The 6864-nt window shown below is 48.0% G+C and overlaps 1 long non-coding RNA gene across 1 annotated transcript; it reads left to right on the top strand.

Moving 5' to 3' along the window:
- The first annotated feature begins 5034 nt into the window (after window positions 1-5034).
- LOC306919318 lies at window positions 5035-6286 on the top strand. The gene is made up of 3 exons (XR_013789513.1): window positions 5035-5237; window positions 5319-5439; window positions 5522-6286. It is a non-coding gene; the product is annotated as an uncharacterized lncRNA (long non-coding RNA).
- The last annotated feature ends 578 nt before the right edge of the window (window positions 6287-6864 follow it).

Below are 6864 nucleotides of genomic sequence, written 5' to 3'. Positions count from 1 at the left end.
ACATAACAGACAGGCATGGGGCAGTGGACCTGTTGTGGTCGAGGTTCGGGCTGCACAGGGTGATTGGCAGCCAAAGCAAGGTGTACACCGCGTACACCTTGCATGAGGCCGCCAACGCCCAGTCACCACTGGACCACCACGGGGTTGGGGGTATGGCAGACAGCTTGCTGGGTGTCTTTAGGGCGGCTGATGTCGGGCAGGTACAGTTGAATTTCGTACAACTGTACTGTGATGGGCCCCACCGACATCAGTCGCCTTTTTACAGGCACCCGGTATGCGCCGTCATACTCTCAATGGGCCTTACTAAACTGGAGGTGGGCAGGGCGCTCCACCGAAAAGCCACAGCTTACATAAGGCACTTCAGCCACAGCTTACCTAAGGCACTTCTGGGACCTGTGTATGAAAATGGGGGTGCAGCTGAGCGCTAGGCTGGAGGGCGTGGTAAGAATAGCCAAAGGTTGTGACCCCGTGTCCACCGCCCCCGAGGACCTGATATACCTTAACAAGCTCAAGGATCTACTGGCCAAAGAGGCAATGCTTGTTCCATTGCGCAATGTTTACGGAGAGGGTCTGTCCTCACAATGCCGTGAGGTGGGGACACACCTGTGTCAGGTTCTTGAGGATCTGCTAGAAAACCATGCAGTACAGGGGGGGTACAATGCCGCTTGGGGGGCGTTCCAGGCGGAACGTGCCCTGGAAGAGCTATTCCACGGACAGCCCAGGGCCAACGATGACCATTTTTACAGCGTCGCTGTAACCCCAACACGCCCCACCAAAAAGAAGACATCAAAGAGGCGATGACGTACCAAGCCCTGGCGAAGGAGGTCCTGGACCACAGCAAACACTTTCGGTTTGTGTTGGGGGACACCTTCGCCAGGGCTTGTGACATCCTTTGCAAGCATGGTCGGGATCTAAGAGCAGTTCTGGGGGCGGGGTTGTTAGAGCACGGGCTGGTCTGGTTCCCAAAGATTCAATATTGGGGCCAGAACAAGTGGTATGATGCGTACTGGGACGCGCCAGACATGGTCGTCCTACACGCGATGGGTACCAGACCTCAGGTCGAGGTGGCATGTGTGACGTCATTCACAACTGAGGTCCTGGACAATATGGTCAGAAAGGGAATCATGTACGACTCCAAGGCATCCCTCTACCGGGAGAGGGGGATGCCTTGGATGCCGCAGGTTCTGGACCGGATTCCACCCAGTCGGCTGACCAGCAACCACGAGAGGGTGGTGAACACCCTGACGCTGATTGCATGTTCAGGGGTGTTCATCGACTACAAAAAAGTCCGACATCTGTTGGACGACCGCCTCCTATGCACGACTGAGGCGCTCATTGGCTGGAAGATATTGAGCAGGTTCACCCAGGCTCCCCTAAAGGACAAGGTCCTCCACAGCCTGGGCGATGATATCCATTGGCGGGTTACGTCTGAGGAGGAGAGGAAAAACAAGACAGATGAGGAAAAGGAGGAGCAGGCTGGCTCTTCCTGAGAGGGATATTTCGGGGGCGGGTGCTATTTTGGAAGGGTTCAGGACCCACAGCTCCTGAACCCGAATGAGGACGTTCTCCTAGTTAGGGACAGGCCCTTCTGCTTACCGAGTGGGAGCAAGAAAAGGTGGACGGAGGAGGAGGAAGCGCTAATTGAGGTTGTGGGACGTACAAAGATGGCGTACCTACACAGTCTACCAAAAACGCTGCCAGAAGAAACACATGGCCGTAAGGACGCTCAAAGCGCTCACCCACCGGCGCAACCACTTGCTTGCCAAACTTGGTAGGCAGCCCTTAGATTAGTTTATGTATTATTTATTAAGTCACCTGAGGCAGGTATTTTTCTTTTCTTTTTTATCCCGTGTGAAGGCTCTTTCATTTGTATAATTGTCTGAGTGCATGTGTATGTGTGTGTATGTGTATGTCACCTGAGGCAGGTCTGCTTTTATTTTGTCCCCACCTTTTGTCACCTGAGGCAGGTCTTTTTTTTACCTTTGTATCGGGTTAGGGTTAACCTATCTATTGAATACTTTATTAACTGTTTGCAAAGTTTTGCAAAGAGGATGTAAATTAGTGCGTTTCCATTGGGGTTCAATCATCCAGAAGATAAAGGGGGGTCATCCCTATGTTGAAATGAAATGAAATGAAATGAAATGATAACTATATTTACCCAGGGTATCTGGGCTAAGCTCAAGAACTTGTTTCCAGCCAGGCCCTGCTCATAGAACACATTTAATCGTAGTGGTTCAATGCCTTGTTCAAGGGCACTTCAACGGTGGTAATTTTAACATGTCGGACGGCTGATTCGAACTGGGAACCTTCCGGTATCAAGACCGCGCCGCTATCCGTTCGGCCACCGCTGCCACAAGGTTCCCCAGGTTCTATGTCCCCCAGGTTCATATAATAACAGTGGTGCGTTAAAATGTGATCTAAAAGTTTAAATAAATATAATAAAGAATAAATTAAATATAATATCGCCTGGTGCGATCGTCAATAGCGCTGCCTGTGTCTGTTTGCAGTAACAGCAGCACAGCCTGCCTGTCACTCAAGACGGCCGTGGCCACGCCTCCGTCCCCTTTTCAGGGAGAGGGAGGGACGTTACAGCAGGGAAATAAACCACAGAACACAGTACAGGTCGCAGTGCGTCTTGTTTTGAATTCTTAATTCTGTTTCGAACGACACCAACGGAAATCTAGAATCGGGTTATATTTTCGTTTTAAATACCTTTTTCTACGTTTTTAATGAACCATTTCTAAACAGTATTCAGAAAACGAACCGTATTCTATATGTTTTAATTTACCATTTCTATATTTGACAAACAGTATTCAGAACACCAAACCGTATTCTGAATACTGTCAGATACGACATTAGAATCCAAATGGCCGTAAAATACCCAGACCCTGCAGCACACATGTTTTGTTTATTTTTCATTTATTGTTTTGCCACCGTCTCTATACGTTGGAGCTGGAGGTCACTGGAGGTACAACATCATGAAGGAACGTCATCACAACGGGACCGCGAGAGAGGACATGTTTGAAGAGCGTGGCGGTTCGTGAGTGAAGCGATTTTGTTATGAGGACTCGATAAGGAACAGTACAGGATGGACTTATAGTTCTTATAGTTCACAGGGTTGAGAGTAGACACTTCACGCACTGGGGAGTGTTATTGACGGTCACTCGTTAACATCCACAGCCTCCAAATGTAAGAATGACCGTGTTAGTGGCTGGATTAAAAGTACAGAGGCATTGGTAAAGGTTAACCAATGGTAGGTTTATTCACCAAATGAGCATTACAAACCGGCATAAATACAAGAAGCTCTCTACTCCCAGCACAGACTTTTGTTCACTGGCAAAATGGCAGCCTTTTATACCCAGCTGGAGATAATGATAATGGACTATACCATTTACAGGGGTGTCTTCAAATGAGAACATACCATAAATACATAAGCATACAATAAATACATATACACTGTAAATAAATAACCTTAAACCATACAAATGTTACAAGTTTCTGTGAACTACATGAACTATACAAGTTATATAATAAGTCCTTCACACTACAACATAAATAAGCAATCACAACAGCACATCTTAACCCCCCCTGCTATCCTGACATGGTCCAGCCCAATCCTTACTGAAACACATCACAGGCAATTGTTAGGCATTCAATCAAACCTCAACAATAGAACTCCACATTATTTCACTTCCCAAACATATTGCGTCTACAACCCACATTGCACTTGCCCCTCACGTTTGTTAATCACCAAGCATTTCCCCAGGTGGAACTCGTTGGCTGAGTGGCCATCTCAGCTAAACAGGAAACAGTATTCAACAATAAAATCATGACTGCAAAATACAACTGTGCAAGTTAATAGAGTGCCAATATGCTGTGCAGAATAAGTAACAGAGGACCACTCTGTTACATTACCCTCCTCCTCTCCAAGCCCCTCAATCCTCTGGATACTTGGAACAGGACTCTTCTTTACAACATTCCCCCCCCCCCCCCCCTCCAAGTTCCTCAATCTTCTGGCACCTGGTAGAGGCTACTGGGGACTCCTCGCAACATTTCACCCCTCCTCTCCAAGGTCCTCAATCTTCTGGCACTTGGTAGAGGCTACTGGGGACTCCTCGCAACATCTCACCCCTCCTCTCCAAGTTCCTCAATCTTCTGGCACTTGGTAGCGGCTACTGGGGACTCCTCGCACACACACTGTTGTAGTTCTCATTTCACTGTAGTTAATTTAGTTGTAGTTCATTGCATTCACTGAATAGTTATTCATGCCGATTAAACCACATGGAGACAGTTGGAGCAGCTTGTGGCTCACTCTGGGGTCTGCTCACCCTGGCCTCCCCGTAAGTCTTTGCAGGTGGCGCTGCTGGAGCTGGTGCTGCCAACATGAGAGCTCTTCTTCCCTGGGCAATGCGTAGGGCAACACGTCGCCAAGGGCAACACAATGAGCTGCGCAATATTCAATATTTAATATTTATTCCTGGCTCCACTGTCCGCCCGCTCCTGCAACTGCGTGTGTGACAGAAAGTGTGTGAGTGAGTCTCCACGGTGCCCCCCCAAGCCTCCCCCTGCTCAGTGCACAGTGTGTTCACTGCTCAGAGCTTCTGAAGCGGCCCCTCCCCTCCCCTTCCCTTCTCCCCGTAACAGCCGCACGTGTGATGCATCTGTTTATTGAAACCAACACCGCCTCCCAGTCCCCACAGCTGGAGGGGAGAAAGAAGAAATGAAAGAGGAATATGTCTAACCCCCGGAGGAGAAAACAGGACTCTGGGTCAGAGCACAGAAAACAAAAATAATTACGTAAAATAATTGGAAGCTCAAGCTAAACTTGCAAGTAAGTTGATAAATTAGTAGTACCAACATTAGGAGAAGGCAATATGTACCTGAAACGTGTCTCAACGCGACACGACACCCGTTGTTGTTGTTGTGCATGCATGCATGTGTAGCAGGATGGGCGTTGCTCCCACTCTGCCCATAGCCCATCCTCCTCTCACTAATCAGTGGGCTGATTGCCTGCACTATTTAAGCAGCTCACTGTCTGCCTGTGTTAGGTGTCGCCTCAGTTTGGTGTGTGTCTCCAGAGACCTGGGTCTCTCAAACAGAGCTGGCCTGTTGGGCTTCAGCTATGCCACACTTGTCCACGGTGTGCGCGTCATGTTCTGTCCTTACTGACCAGGTTCCTTGGACAATGCTGGCCCGTTTGGGTTTCAGTTTTGTGTGTCCACTATGCTTCAGCACAGGTATGTGTCCCTTTGTTTAGCGAGTGGCTCCAGTGAATATCATGCTATGGTCACAACTTATGGTTGTTTCCTCTTGTTTAGTCCCTCTGTGCAACTGTACGTCTCTCCACGAGAGTACTTCTCTACCCCCCTGCGAGTCGTGACTGGACCGCTCAAAGTGTGTCCATGGGCACTAACCGTGCATTTTGCACTGGAATGAGTGGTAGGTTACTGTCTGTTTTCTGGTTCTTGTACCTGGTTAATTATTATTAAATGGTAGGCTAACACAGCTCCTTGTATTCCAGACTAGGAAGAGGAACCATGTTGCTGTCTTGCCTTTGCTTGGATATGACCTTACTACTGACCAACAGCCTCTACTTTGGGTTTTTCAGACTAATATTATCAAACCAAACTTATGTTGCCTTGTTGCGTGAAACCCCTGGTCACATATAGCCTGATCCAAAGAACTGTATTTATTTTACTATATTATATCTGGACTTCACTAATTCAGTGTATTCTCTTTGTCTAGTTTGGTGCTGAGGCCCCAGCTCGGGACCAGCCGACGCCCGCTCCAGTGGTGGCGGTATCCCCTTTTCCTTTTGTGTGCCAATTTGATTATTTTACTGTGTGCTGTGGCTTGGGGGTACCACTGCCCTGGACGGGTTAGCTGGTAACCCTCAGTACTGATCCTTTTAGAGTACAATTAGTGTTGAACCCCTGTATTTTAAACTATCGATGACTGTTATCTCTGAAATGTTATGATGACACATTCTTAACTTTTGTATAGGCCTATAAGTGAATAAAGCTTTGTACTTTTGTAAACCCGTTTCTGCCTTATTTAAAATGTACAACGAACTGTGTGAGGAGTTATATCATGTATGTATTCAGGTGGTTAATTAGATTTATAACTATTTCCTAGGGCGCAATTCCCTAGGTGGCGTAGTCGCATTTATACCGCCATGCTACATTTGGCGTGGGTCGGCAGGACGTACTAATTAAAGGCAGAGACGTGGTTATTTTTTTTTCTTTCTAATGACATTACTGTGTATGTGGTTGGGTGTTTGTGGTTCAACCTGAGTTGTATCTTTTCCAGAAGCAGAGGCAAGGCAGCAGCATATGTCAGTGAGTAGGACCCCCCCCCCATGCAGGCCAAGTGAGTTGTTCTTGTTCACCTCCAAAGGAGCTGAGCAACCATGTTTTTAAGGTGTGTGTTGGCCTGTTCACTCAGCAAGGAGCTGGACAGAGGATTGTTGCCCACCTTCAGGTGCCGAGCAACTTTTAGATTATTTTAATTGTATCCACATATAACAGATGCTGACATTTTCATCTAATTCGTCAAGGATGTCTTTGAATAGCACTTAGGCTGATCCTAGGCTCTCCCGTCAAGGGCTTGGGTGGTGGAAAGAGGTTTGATCGGGGTTGTTGTTGCTAGTCCTAAGGGAAGTTTGGAGGTGCATGGCAGCCTTAAATGGGCCACCTCCCTGCAACTTCTCCTTTCTTCTAGGCCTCTTGGGCGGTGAGGGATTGAGGTTAGGGTGCACATGGACAATGGTCTGTGTCGGTACCTGGAGGACCTACCCCTGCTGCCCAAGTACCCGGGGGCCACCCTTCACGGGTGTAGAATATGGAGGTATCTGTGGATGCATGT

This window comes from Electrona antarctica (genome assembly GCF_951216825.1).
Source record: "Electrona antarctica genome assembly, contig: scaffold_25, whole genome shotgun sequence".
In the NCBI taxonomy this organism is placed as follows: Eukaryota; Metazoa; Chordata; class Actinopteri; order Myctophiformes; family Myctophidae; genus Electrona; species Electrona antarctica.
This window is presented reverse-complemented; position numbering and strand designations above follow the sequence as displayed.